This window comes from Marmota flaviventris, chromosome X, assembly GCF_047511675.1.
Source record: "Marmota flaviventris isolate mMarFla1 chromosome X, mMarFla1.hap1, whole genome shotgun sequence".
Classification (NCBI taxonomy): Eukaryota; Metazoa; Chordata; class Mammalia; order Rodentia; family Sciuridae; genus Marmota; species Marmota flaviventris.
The window spans coordinates 128363596-128379365 of record NC_092518.1 but is presented as its reverse complement, the minus strand read 5'-3'; positions in this window follow the sequence as shown (position 1 = coordinate 128379365).

Sequence of the window (15770 nt, the reverse complement as noted above, 5' to 3'; positions counted from 1 at the left end):
ATCAAAAGATGAATAAATGTATGCAGTGTTCTGGCAGGTAGATCAGACAATGTTTGGACTTTTAATGGACCTGAGAAATTAATCTCTAAGTTTCAGCATTTCCAGAATGATCTAGGCTTCCCCATTGTAATGAACTGAAATGGCTTTGAGGCAATTTAACTAAAGAATTAAAATGCTCCTTTATTTTATAACTTGAGAAAATTAAATACTTAATTTATTTTAATTCGGCATGATTTTATTTAAGGGAGAAGATGACCTTGCTGGAATGAGATGCAACTGAGATTGAGGATGGGAGTGCTGTCTAAAAGTTCAGACATTTGTTACAGAGTAGTTCCTCTCCAAGGTCATAGTCTTGGGGAATGAATAGTTTACTTTTCTTTTATTTTCTTCCTGTTAGAATAATTTAAAATATTGGCTTTAGGCTGTAGTATCTGAGCCAGGATATGGAGAATTTGGACTGCCTCTTTAATAAAAGTTTAATAAAACTTGGGGAAATGTAGATTGTAAAAGATGGGAAAGTGGTACCTGGAGAGTATTGGACAGGAGGTAAATCTATTGTATTGATAATGCAGTAGTAGTCTGGCACTGGGCACACAGGAGAGGAATAAAAGCAGCAAAACATGCAAGAACCCCTGCCTTCCTCCTCCTACCAGGTCACAATAGGCTCCTCCTGCATGCACAGCTAGAGCCGGCTGCAATGAAGGATGTCATGAGTCAGAAAGACTAAAGAAGTCAGATAAAAACTGGTGGAGGCAAAGCTGTACTGCCCAGCTCACAAGCACAGAGATTTATAATTAGGAAAAAGAAAAACAACACAAAAACCTTTTCAGAAAATGAACTCTGGGAGACAGACTTGACTGAGCCCTGCCCCCAAGTCAGATTGCCACTGAAAAACAGGTGCTGATTGGACATGCAAGATGAGAACTGCTAGTATTACCAGCCGCAAGAAAAGGGTTTTTCTGAAGCAGCGAAATTCCTGAAGAATATATTAATGGCCTGGGTCCCATCCAAGGCTGAGTAGGAATGTCAACTTTTGATTGACCTCTTATCATTCTGGCAAAACTGTACTCCATCCACATTTGAGGGGTGTATAGCCTCTATTCACCAGGTTACTTAAAAATAATGGGCTTTGTGCTTTATCACCTTGTTGCTCATGAAGCAGGCAAGCACAGAGTGCAAAATTGGGTTACTTTGTCTTTTTTTAAAATGAGGTATTGTTTACATAATTTATTTTTTCTGTTTTTTTAAAAATATATGTTAATTGAATGGTCACAGTAGCACAACCACAATCCCTTTCTCTCACACCCATTCCCTGGCAACCACTAATCTGTTTTCTTTCCCCACAGTTTTGCCTTTTCCAGAGTGTCATATTACTGGAATATACAATATGTAGCTTTTTTTGCACTTATCAAAGTACATTTTAGCTTCATCCAAATGGTTGCATGTATCAGCAGTTTGTTAATTTGTATTGCTGAGTAGTAGTGCATTACATGTATGTGTGTGTGTCACAGTTTATGTATTTCATTCACTATTTGAGGAACACTGTGTTGTTTTCTGTTTGGGGAGATTATGAATAAACATAGGATAAACATTTGTGAAGAATATATGGGTACACACAAGGTTTTGTTTTGTTTTGTTTTCTCATGAGCAAATGCCCAGGAGTATGATTGCTTTTTTTGTGTGTGAGAGAAAAAAAAAAATAAACCTCTATCTTGTTTAGGCAACTTTTTTGTTTGTTCTCTTTCAAGCAGCTGAACACAATTCCTGCATGATAAATAGAAGACTTGAATAACATAATCAATACACTTGAGTTAATAGCTATATGTGAACTGGCAATTATCCCAATTTTGTGAGAAGGGAGGAAGTAATGGAACATTTAAAACATCAGTTCTGAGTTGGCCCCCAAAGAAAGTTGAAACTGAATTTTAAAATTAGTTCCTTTATAGATTATATTTGCTTATCACTTGTGAAAATTTTTCTTTATTGACCTCTTCTTGGACTTTTTAATCAATTTTTTGTTTTTGCTGTTATGAACCATGTGGCTATGATATATATATATATATATATATATATATATATATATATATATATATATATATATATATACACACACACACACACACACATATATATTCTCCAGGCTATATTCCTAGGAGTGGAAATTGCTGGATCACAGAATATGTGAATATTAAACTTCATGACGTTATGCCAAGTTGTTTTCCAAAATGTTTGTACCAGTTCATAGTTTTACTATCAGTTCTCAGTGATCTGTGTCCTAAAAAAAAATTGGTATTATCAGACTTCTTTGTTTTTTGAAAAGTTAGTGGATATAAAATTTATATGTAATTATGATATATTTCTCTTATTACTGATGAGGTTGAACATCTTTTTACATGGTATGTGCCATTCATTTTTCCTTATCTGTGAAATGTTTGTTCATGACCTTTGCCAAGTTTTCTATTCAGTTGTATGTTTTATTGATTCATAAATGTTCTTTATGTCTTCTAGATATTAGTATTATATCAGGTATTTTTCTCCAACATATCCTATATTTTCTCATTTTATGAATGTTTTTTCTTTTTAATTTTTATTTATACCAGGGTTAATCTCATATGTGCTTAACCACTGAGTCACATTCCCCAGACCTTTTTATTTCTTATTTGAGACAGGGTCTTGAGGCTGGTCTTGAACTGTGGATTCTCCTGCCTCAAGAACTGTGGAATTCTCCTGAGCCACTGGGATTATAGGCATGCATCATCATGCCCAGCAGATGATTTTTTCTATTGATTTTCATGAACAATACTTAGTTTTAATGGAGTCAAATTTAATGATCTTTTATTTTATTGTCATTGTTTCCATGTGTCTTAGTTAAGAAAGACTTTCTTTGTTTGAGTTTTTAAAGACAACTTCCCATATTGTATTTTGAATATTTTAAAGTTTTTTTTCACATTAAAGTTTCAATCCTAGGGAATTTCTGATCATGTTAATTTTTGTTTTAGAGAGCTATATTATTAAGTACATAATGAATTATAAATATTAAGTCCACCTAGTGAATTAAAATTTATCATTATATAAGAACAAAATAAAGTTTTAATCCATTAGCAACTGAATTTTGAGTAGAGCATATGTAGGATATCTACTTGTCCCAGTGACATTATTGAATAATCTATCGTATCTCTGCAAACCATTCATGTATCATTTCTATGTAGTATTCATAGGTCTGATTTTCTACATTCAATTTTTTGCCATACTTTTTTCTACTAGTTTACTCCTCTACCAACACCGCATTAGTGTTGCTTTTAATAATGTTTTACATCTGATAAAGCAAAGGCAAATCTTAGACATTCTTGAGTATATAAATTTAATAATGTACTTGTTGAGTTCCTTGAAAAAGTCTGTTGAGATTTTAGTTGAAATTACATTGAATTAGGGATTACTTGACCATGGACAAGGCATTCCTTTCTATTTTTAAGGTTTTCTTTAATGTCTTAAGGCTGTGAAGACAGCAACACAACATTAATCTGCACAACCCTTCCAAGTGCAGGGCTCTGTAACTGCACAGGTCACATACCTAAGAAACTGGCCTTGTTCACATCCCCCACCCTTCTATGTTGTCAGTATTGCTGGTATTTACATTGTGTCCAAGAGATACTATCAGAAGTTGATAGAACTAGAAATAGAAGTTTAAGTACAGTATTTAAAGTTGCCTAGGTAACTAGAGGGGACTAAAAATAACAAAGATAAAAAATCAGGCAGATGAAAGAAGGATCATGTGAATTATCTTTCACATCAGGGCTATTAGGGCACCAACAGACGCAAATCAAGAAATATGGGTGTAAACATATTATCCATACTTTCAGAGAGGTCAAAAAGAGAACCAAACATGAAAAATATATTGTTTTTCAGCAGTGCATTCAGGGTTGAGGAAGGGTGAAGTGAGCCACAATCTGTGGCCTTTTGATATAGGATTTTCTGTGCCTTCTGGCTTATTACCATTTACATTCATTACTTTGATAAAATAAAAATAAACAGGAAAAGTTGTTTTTGTTATATGTTGTGATAAGCCAATATGCCTGAATTAACATAATTCACTCTTAGCTGATTGTGGACAGAGTTAATGTGATTGCTTTTTGAAAACAAAAATACAAATGATTTTAATAGATATTAGCTTGTAATTGGAGCCAGATGTGTTCTTATTCTCATGGATTGGATATTATAACAGAGAAATCTCTTTGTATTTTATATTCTCAAAATGGTTTTATCTAAATAGATGTTTGCTAATTAGAAGTTTTTATTTAATTAGGTAGCTGGTATTTCTAGCCTTTATGTTAAATAAATGTGGCTCTCAGATACAATAAACTGAAAATTTTTAAGACTTACGCTGCCAGAGGGTCATATTCTGGTTCTCCTACTTGTTAGTCGTGATGCCTCTGGCAAGTAACTTAACTCTGTTCCTCTCTTTTTTGCCTTTCTGAAATGCAACTAATAATAGTAGTTACCACAGAAGATTTTGTGACAATTTTTTTTAAAGAGAGAGTATGAGAGAGACAATGAGAGAGAGAGAGAGAGGGAGAGAGAGAGAGAGAATTTTTAATATTTATTTTTTATTTATTGGTAGACACAACATCTTTGTTTGTATGTGGTGTGAGGATCCAACCCGGGCTGCACGCATGCCAGGCGAGCACGCTACCTCTTGAGCCACATCCCCAGCCCATTTTGTGACAATTGAGTGTGGTAAAATACAAAAAGCATTTAAGAAGCACCTAAGACAAAACAATTCCCTAGTTCCTACAGATAAAAGGGAAAATATGCTTTTAAATGACTTTCCTTTTTATCTAACAAATGATGACAGGAACCAATAGTTTTATGTATTTTAGCGTCTTCAAAAGTCAAGTCCAAAGAAGCATAGTTTGGTGATTGGAATATTGTTTGGTATTTAAGGTGACCAAAACTCCTAGTTGACTCTCTATCCTCAATGGTGAATAATACAGATAAAGAAAGCCAAATTAGATCAAGTGTTTGGATTGTGCTAAATCAATTTAAACAGGTTTAAGCCATGCCAAGTAATGTACGGTTTGTTAGATTCTTTTTTCTGGAAACACTATAACATTAAACTGCAAAGGTAAAGTGAACTGATTTTTGGCAATCATGTTATGAAGTACTTTAGTGGGAAAATACACATCACTGAGTTACTGTTTGTTTATACGAAGCACAGAAATCATCTATTTGGGAGTCACACTTGGTAGAATCATAATTACATAAAAATCTTCTGCCTTATATTTTCATATCTGAAAATTGGAATTGTTTATAATTAACAAAACATTCAAGTCCTAGCCATTCTTTCCTTTTTCTCTTCCTCCCTCCCTCCTTTCCTTCCTTATGTAATGATGCATCTATATACACTGGGTATTTGTATTCAATTTCAATTTCTTTTCTTTTGGTCTTGGGGATTGAACCCAGGACCTTGTGCATTCAATTTCTAAGGAGAAAAAAGTGGAAACTCACACTATTCTAATTTCACATAAACCCTTTAACAAAAGTTTGAAAATTATTTTCTTTTTTAATCGTGAAAATATACTCTGAGGGGGCAGAAGACTCAGGGCAGAAGATTTTATAGTTGTTTACTTGAATTAGTTAAGTGATCTAGGAATGCTTGCTACTATTGGAATGTGCCTTTGAAAAACTGACAAAGTTAACATATTCTGGTAGATTTCTCTCTCATGCCTATTCTCTGAAGTACGTGTACAATGAATTATTGAAATAGGATGCTTGGTTTTAGGTGACAGAAATGTTCCTCAAATGAACTTAAGGAAAAGGGGAATCTGTTGGCGCATATAAACTTGGGTAGCCAAGGTTGGAGCTAGTTCTAAGCATTCAAACAGTATCATTCCAATTGTCTTTCTTTGTCATCTTTTGGATCTATTTAACATTGGCTCCATTCTCAAACAATTCTCTTGCACATGACTGACATGATAGCCTCTAACAACTCCAGGCTTACCTTGTTGTTGGTGCTTATAGTCTCAAAAGAAGACTTTTACAACTGATGTTTATATCAGTCCCTTAAAAGGAGCCAGGCTTTTTTTATTTGTGAAATGTTGTGAACTAACCTGGGTGCTTAGGAGTATGGGGTACATTGATCAGATCGAAGTGAACATATACTTCTGAGGTAGGAGAAGCAAAGTTGTATGATGAAGAATTATCTCCCTGGTGGGGCAGTAGAAAGTTCCAAGAAGAAAAGATGTGGACAGTCAAGGAAAGTAATAGAAGCTTGTGAGATCTTCACTTGGCCTCAATATTCTAAAATTTCTCAATGAGGTGACTTTTGTAGTTATATTTTCATCTATTGGATTGAGCACTTAATGCCCCTTTTAACTTGGAAACTTACAACCTTCAGCTCTGGAAAATTTTCTTTTGTATTAACATTTCTTTGAAAATTTTCTTCTGTGGCAGATTGTATTTTCTAAAGATGACCATGCCATTACACATCCCATCCCTTACTCTCTTCTTACAATGTGATTTTGACATCCCTCCATGGGAAAGTAGTTTCTATGTCCATCACTTGAGCATGGATGGACTTTTGCAATTGCCTCAACCAATATAATGTGGCAGAAGTAACAGTTTGCCCTTTCCAAGGTTAGGTCATAAAAGAAAATATTAATTCTGCATGGATCTCTCTCTCTCTCTCTCCCCCCCCACCCCCCGCAACACACACTCTCTCCTCATTCTTGGAATCCAGCTGCCACACTGTGAGAAGATCCAGGCCACATAGGGCCACATGGGAGTATCTTCATTGATCCCACAAGATCTTCAGAGGACAGACAGCATCAACCACTATACATCTTGAGATGATTGTGGTACCTTCCAGCTGAGGCCTTAGACACTGTGTAGGACAGACAAAACATCTCCACTGTCTACATAAATCAGAAGAAATAATAAGTGATTATTGTTGTTCAAGCCACTAAGCTTTTGAAAAATTTGTTACACAGCAATGGACCTAATGTACTTCTACTGCTTTTGCTCTTTTCTCAGTTGTAGTGCCATTATTTGAGAGTTGTATTTTTTAGATTATTTCTATGATTTTCTTATCTTTTCTTCCCATTGTTTTTTCATTTTTTTTGCTCCTTTTCTAGGAGATTTTCCTCAAATTTATATTTTAATTCTTCTATTGATTTTATGGGGTTTTTTTTGCTATAATGTAATTTAATTTCCAGATGCTCTTTTGTTGTTATTGTTTGTTCTTTGCTTGATAGCAGTTTTTATTTCATATGTAAATACCTTCTCATATTTCCCTGAGGATATTATTATATAATTTTTAAAGCTGCATATGACATAACTCACATGCCATAAAATTCACCTTTACAATTTATAAAATTCACTGGTTTCTGGTATACTCAGAGTTGTAAAATCATCATCATTATCTAATTCCAGAATATTTTCATCGCCCCCGCCATATGCCCTATGCCCATTAGTAGTCCCTCTTCTTCCCATCCTATAGCAATCACTAATCTATTTTCTGTTTTTATGAATTTGCCTATTATGGACATTTCATACACATGGAATTATACAGTATATGTCCTTTTGTATCTGGTTGCTTTCACTTAGTAGATTATTTTCATCCATGGTATAGAATGGATCAGTACTTCAGAATTTTTTTTTTCTTTGTGAATAGTATGTGCATTCTCTGAGACTTTTGTTTCTTTCTTGTTTGTTTGCTTTGGTATATTTCATGTTAGAAGTGTTCAACAGATATCTGATAAGCTTTGGGTGTCTACTAATGTTTGAGTGGGGTACTAGTTGGGTATAGTGGCACATACCTGTAATCCCAGAAGCTCAGGAGGCTGAGGCAGGAAGATTACAAGTTCAAGGACAGCCTCAGAAACTTAGTGAGGGCGTAGAAAACCTAATGAGACTCTGCCTTGATTTAAAACATAAAAAGGATTCCGATATAGCTCAGTGGTAAATTACCCCTGAATTCAATCCCCAGCACGCTCCCAAAAAAGAGTGGGGTACCAAAGTCAGTTGGAGGCTCTTAGGGTGTGGGTACCTTGCCAACTTAGGGTTTCACTGCAGGGTTGAATGGCTAGGCCATTTTGTGGGGAACTTTCGTATTCTATTAATTTGTTAGAGTTGCCATAACAAAGTACCACAGACTGGGCAGCTAAAACAACAGAAATTTATTCTCACAATTCAGGACAGTATGAGCTCAAGACAAGGTGTCAGTGGGGTTAGTTTCTTCTGAATACTGTCTCCTTATCTTGGAGATGTCCATTTTCTTCCTGAATTTATACATGGTCTTCCTTCTCTATGTGTCTGTATTCAAACTTATTAAATAAAGAAATGAGTCATATTTAATGAGGGCCTATACTAGTGATTTAATTTTCCATTAATTATTTTTGAGGACTTTACTCAAAATACAGTCCCATTCTGAAGTACTGGGTCTACAAGATATGAAGGGGGAGGTGAGCAGGAACCAACAAGCCCATAACAAGTACTTTGAGGTCTTTTTGCTTGGTCTAATCAGATTCCTTCCAAACTTGCCTTCCTGGAAGGTATAATGCTGGCTGCCACAGCCCTGAGAGCTGAGTAGGGGAAGGCAGTTGAGCAGGGAAAGGAGCTTCGGCATTAACTGTATCCATCTGCTCTCAGCACTCTACCCTCAGCCCACAACTGTGTCTGATGACTCCTTGTCTAGAGATCCTGTTCTAAGCTCTCCATAAAATAAATCTTCAACTCCTCCTGGGGTTGGGAAAAATCTGTTTTTTAAAAATGTCTCCTATGTAAACTTTCAAGTGTCCTTTCTTTTCTCCCTTCCAGAGGTACCTGCTTGCACTGATGAGTTTATCTGTGGGGGTGGGGTTCTGCATAATAAATTGGGTTATTTCTCAGCTTTCTCTACTACAGTTTAGGATTCAGGCTTCTTTGTTCTCTGTAACCACTGAAATGCTTTCTAGCTTCCAAAATTATGTTGCTGTTTTCTCCCCTTTAGTTATTTTTTCCTTGTAAGCTTGCACCTTTAACAAAACCTTTTTATTGGTGTTTTAGTGCAGTTTCATGAGGAAGTAAAAGCCAACATGATTGTTCAATCCATCATCATTACTCAAAAGTCCCACACATTTAAATTTTTTATACCTTTATTTATTTTTTTAATTTATTTTTATGTGGTGCTGAGGATCGAACCCAGTGCCTCACACGTGCTAGGTGAGCACTCTACCACTGAGCCACAACCCCAGCCCACACTTATATTTTTAAATAAACTCCTGCTATAAAGACTGTTCTATAATCTACTTTTATCATCAAATTCTAGTGAATATTTATATTTTTCCATGTCAATAAATAGAAATCTACACAAGTGGTTCTTAAACTTGGCGGCACATTGGAATCAGTAGGTGGTGGGGGTGGGGGTAGCTTTAAAAAGTACTGATGTCTGAGCCCCACCTCCAGAAGTCCTAATTTAACAGAATTTAGGTATGGCTGGCACTGGAAATTGCAAAATCTCCTTACGTGATTCAAATATACAGCATAATGGAAATGGAAGGAGACCCTCAGGGTTATACAAAAGTACATACAAGAGGAAGTGAGGGGAAAGGGGAAAATAATACAAGGGGGGAGAAATGAATGACAGTAGAGGGGGTAGAGAGAGAAGAGGGGAGGGGAGGGGAGGGGAGGGGGGATAGTAGAGGATAGGAAAGGCAGCAGAACACAACAGACACTAGTATGGCAATATGTAAATCAATGGATGTGTAACTGATGTGATTCTGCAATCTGTATATGGGGTAAAAATGGGAGTTCATAACCCACTTGAATCAAAGTGTGAAATATGATATATCAAGAAATATGTAATGTTTTGAACAACCAACAATAAAAAATTAAAAAAAAACAAATATACAGCATAGTTTAAGAGCTAATGATCTCCCACTGTTCATCATAATAATATGGTATGGTATTCCATGGAAAGAATACCAAGAACGGACAGCATTTGAATCAAACCTTTTCTGTTTGCATTACTTTGAATTGTGTGTTATTAAAAACAATGCTGTTGTCAACATTTTTGGACATAAACTATTATCTATATTTTGATTATATGTGTATAGTTGCAGAAGTAGAATAACTTTGTTAAAGTGTATGAATATTGATAAGACTTGGGTACAATTTATCATATTTCCTTCTAAAGTGGTTTAGATAATTTAGACTAATTCTGTACCAGGTAAGATTACCTATTTTCCCACACTAAGAAACACTGTGCACGATGATTTAGCAAAATTAATCAAATATTTAAAATGTAGTCAGTTTTAAATTTGAATAAAATATTGCAACACTATTTTTTCTGATTTCATATTTTATTAAGGCAAAATTCATGATATAAAATTAGCCACTGTAACAATTTTAAGTGTACAGTTCAATGGCATTAAGGACATTCACATTGTTGTGTGACTATCAACACCTTCCATTTCCAGAACTTTTTTCATTTTCCCCATCTGAAATTTTGTACCCCTTAAACAATAACTTCCCATTACTTTCTCTTCCCTCAGATCATGTCTACCACCATTTCTCTTTATAAATTAGACTATTTATTGACTTCATGTATATTAATGTTTATACGTCATGTATATCAAATACTACTTGTCCTTTTGTGACTAACTTCACACTTAGCATAATATCTTTAATGTTGCTATCTATTTTTAATATATAGGATATATGCATGTATATTTTATGTCAATAAATAGAAATCTATAACAGTATTATTTGATGAGATTTACTAAAGGAATTTGCTCATTGATGTTATTATGGAAGCTGGTAAGTCTCATGATCTGCTTTCTATAAGCTAGAAACTCAGGAAAGTCAGTGGCATAATTCAGTCCAAGTCCAAAGGACTGAGAAGCAGGATAAGTGTGTTGTGTAAATCCCACTCTGAGTCGGAAGGTCTGAGAGTCAGGTGCACCAGTGTCCTAGGTCAGAAGATGGATGGTTCAGCTCAAAGAGAAGCAAATTCACCCTTGTTCTATCTTTTGTCGTTGTTGTTCTATTCAGGACCTCAATGCGATTGGATGATGTGATTTGTATTGGTGAAGCCAATCCTTATTCACTCAGGTTACCAATCAAATGCTAACATCTTCCAGAAAAAAAAAAAAAAAACTTATGGAAGCACCTAGAAATAATGTTTTATGATTTATCAGGGAATCCCTTAGCTCAGTCAAGTCGACACATATAATTAACCATCACATAGTAGAAACAATATTTATACTTATTGTCCATCTATATCTTGTTTTTGTGTGTGAATTGATTAATTGAGATAGAAAAATCTGTATGAAATGTTTTTGTTTTAAAGTATCTGAAAATCTTATTAACAGTCATTTAAACTAGGAAAAGCTTACTTTTTCTTCACAAAAATTGTTATCTTGAAGTAAGTAGCTCTTGGTATTGCTTTAGTGGCTCATTATTTTATTGTTGCAACACAACTGCTCTAGCTTTGGCCATTTCACTCTTGTTCACATCAGGAAAAATGAGGGAAGTATGATGTGGACATCTTGGGCTGGGGTTGTGGCTCAGTGATAGAGCACTCACCTAGCACATGCAAGGCCCTGGGTTCAATTCTCAGCACCACATAAAAATAAATAAATAAAATAAAGATATTGTGTCCCACATAAAATATAAATATTAAAAAAAGAAAAAAGATGTGGACATCTATATTTTAATCAAGAAAAAAGGTTTTTTAGAAATGTCCATTTTCCATCACACCATACCCCCCAAATATTTACAATTATTATGTGTTAATCACAAAGTTTTAAAAATAAGGAGATGGGTATTTTAACTACCTTGATTGGATCATTACACATCATATTTATATATCAAACTATCACACTGCACCTTATAAATTTTTAAAATTAAAATAATAATAAAAAAGAATTTCCCTACTCCTCCAACAGATACTTGGTACTTCTACATCTGTGTTTAATATTGTTACTACACAAAGAACTTTTACACACCAATAAAAAGACAAACATTCTAATATACAAATAGGCAAAAAATCATGCACTGTTGATCGGCTTACTAAATTATTTTTGTACTCATTATCCTTTTTGAGTGTGTGTTACGTATGTTTGGCAAATATATTTAACTAGCTTCTCATTTGCCATTTAATTTTGCTTTGGCATACAAATGATTTATATTTTTAATTGTTAGGTGCATATAGCTTTTATTTTATGGCTTCTTTGGCTTGTTTCTTCTTTTTTAATCTCTTTTATTGTTTCTTTTTTGTTTATACATAACAATAGGATTCATTTTGACAAAATTATAAAAGCATGGAATATAATTTGCTCAAATTCATTCCTTTCCTCTTGATCATTTCCTTTTAACTTAAAATGGTAGGACTGGTACCTTGTTTGTCTTCTTACCCGAGACTGCAGAAAGAGTGACTCTGGGAGGTGAATGCAAAAGAATAAGGGAAACAAATTTAATCTACTACAGCTGAACATGTGAAACATAAGCTAGTCCTGCCAACTATGCAAGAAATTATCTCATGTTCTATTGGTGGATAGTGTTGGCAACTGGATGAAGTATACACATGGGGGCTTGTTTAAAGGCAATAAACTGTTCAATGCTGATGGAAGAGAATATGAAACAAGGACACAGGTTCAGCTTCAATAATGACAGGTGAGTATAAACATACAGATGGAAAAATAGCACAGAGATCAATTTTACAAGCAGTTATGTCATAGAAAACCCTGTAAGCCTGATATAGAGTTCAAAAATTTCTGAGAGAGAGGCATAAGGAACGGATACCTGAAACTGCTTTAAGAACATTGTTTTATGAAGGGTAGAGAAAAAATAGCCTGCTCATTGAAGCTCTTTTCTATATTCTCCATATATTCTACAGTTTATTAATTTAGGGTTGGATACTCTATGTCCTAATGAAATTACTTTAAGTCAAGTGACAGCCTAGCCCTGTATAACAATGAGAAAATATACACACAGATATTTTAGATTTAGAAAAAAATCTTCCCATATGTTTACATCTAATTTCACCTGTATTTTTATAGAAAAATGACAAACTGAAATGGAGAATGAATATCCCAAGTTACTCCAAATAGAAACTACAGTATAGCCTAAAGAATAATCTATAATTCTTCACTTCCTAGCATGAAAATCAGTGTCATCTTGGTGTTTTCTAGTTATCCTGAAATGGCAAAACTAAGTTAGGAAAACAATTCCATGACAATACAATATTTTTTCCATGTTTCTGTGTTGGATCTTTTATAGGATCCCTGGACTTGTGGATGCTTTGATATACATTAATATATTTGCTTCAGAAGGGACCTTGGAGATGGACTCTGGTCACTGTTGCACATGATGTCTGTTCTTTACGGTTTCAGTTCATTTCCAATGTGCTTACACATCAAGGTAAAGGTAGAAAAACTACAACATTATTCACTTAACTAATTATTTCTCCCCACGGTCTTTCATAACACTAATTCCTCAAGATCTGGATTGAGTTACTTTCCAATATTTTCCTGTCTATTGGAAACTTCACGTCATTTCAGTAAAGTTTATGTATCAAGAGCTCAGTTCATAATGTTCAATCTTCGGATTCACAAATGCGTACATTTTCAATTGGCTTTTGTTAGCATAATAGTCTTTGAAAAGATGGGTTAATTTGACATCATACTATGTACCCATGTTATTTCTTTTTGTTCTCCCATAGGAGGCTATTAGTGACTAATTTTATAGGTTTTGCATAATCTGTTTATTTCTGCTTTTGTCCTAATAGTTCTTTGATCACAGCTAGATCCAAACAACAACTGGCTTAAGGTGACTTCTTTTCTTAAAACATATTATTTCCATCTTTATACAATGTGGGGCAGCAAGGTACTTTAACAATGAGGCCATAAAATAGAAAATTGGTACTTGTGATTCACAAGCACACTATCAGCAAGTCTCCCTTTTTCTGGGGTCTACCAAACACGTCAGCAGCTTCTTCAGGTGTTACCTTTGTAAATGAATCCTGTTACCTTGTAAATCTTGGAAGACATTGTCGAATATCTTACCTACACGAAGTATTTTCTATTGTGGGTCTTGGTACTTTGTTGGGTCAAAAAGAACTTCCTCTAATAGAGCGCATATGCACAGTGCACATTCCCTAAGCACAGTGTCTCTAATGAACCTCCATCTTACAAGAACTCTTATCATTACATATGCAAGCTCCCAACCTATCTGTCCTTTGTGGGATGGGAACTTTGGAATGGATGAAGTTTCTGTTTTCTGATGCTAATTTAATAAGCAGCTCCCCACTGCTTATCAATGCAAGTTTTTTAACACTGGCTTTTAAAATACATTTGGTCTCCTATAATGCCCTAACATAGGGAAACAACCTTCCACTTTGCAGAGAACTGGTAACTCTGTGTGACTAACAACATTAAAGACGTCATCTTTTGAGAAGATCACAACAGCATAGCAGATCTGTGAGATGGTAAAGGAGTCAAATGCTTCATTAGAAGAGAGCTGAGTTTCCTTAAAGTCTCAGTTTATGTTCATGACCTTCTTTGGAAAGATGAAACTGAACTGTTGCTGTCTATTGATTCATTCTATGTAACCCTGGGAGAGACAATAGTAAGCTTTGTGGTGATGGATGGACACTTTAAGATGATGGACACTTTGAGCCTTGATTGATAGCTTTTCTTCCTAATGACTTTATTGTCTTCAGGCTCAGGTGGTGATGGTTTTTGAGCACCAGGCAAAGGAAGAGGGGAGGGAGGAGAAAGCTTGAAAGACGGATGAGTGTCCAAGTTTTACTAGGTTCATTCTTCAAGCAATAATGAAAGTAGATAGTGGTTAAATGCTTAAGTAGCCTATATGATCACAATTATGTGAAGAAATGTGCATTGCAAAACAAGGGGAAAAATACACCAAAATGTTAACAGTTGCTCTATCATGGGTGGGAATAGAGTTGAGTGGCTTTTTTTCCCTTTCCTCTATTTTCTATGCTCATTATACATTATTTTATAAAGTAGAAATATTATAACTTAAAAATTTATAGGAAAACTTCCACATTTCCACCTGCCAAGATAGATTTCCTTTTACCTTAATTTATATTATACACTGTGAAATACAGTTACTAAATATTTTTTCCTGTTGCTGGGAGTAAATAACAACATAAACTCTTAATTATGTTGTCTAGTACATCACTGACCCTAACTCCAAATCCAAGAGTGTTTGATAAACAATTTTAAAAAATTCATAAGTGGATAAACTGAACATTCAGGCTCTTTCAAATATGCTGGTTGAGGCAAAATCATATCACGTGAATCCAAAATCTGCATTTTTTCCAAAATGCCTTATTGCTTCTTTGATATAGGAATTGCTTTGATTTTTATAGATATGGTCCAGCAGCTTAGTTGTACGGTCAGAATTGGTTAACACTGGGGCAAGAATACTACCACTAATTTTTAAAAATAAATTATACTTATGAATGCATATTAATTGTGCAAGTTAATGGACTTTGCTGTACATGTATAAGTTTTTGCATGAATACTCATTTTTATTCTTCTCCAATATATACCTAGGAGTGGAAATGATAAATCTTATGGTGATTCTGTTTAGTGTTTCATAGAACTTCTAGTCTGTTCTACAAAGCAGCTACATCCTATTACATTCCCACCAGCAGTGTATGAGAAGTACATTTTCTCCACATCATCATCAAAACTTGTTATGACCTTTCTTTTTTCTTATACTCATACCACTCTTGGGATTACATAAAATGAATACCAAAGCAACAG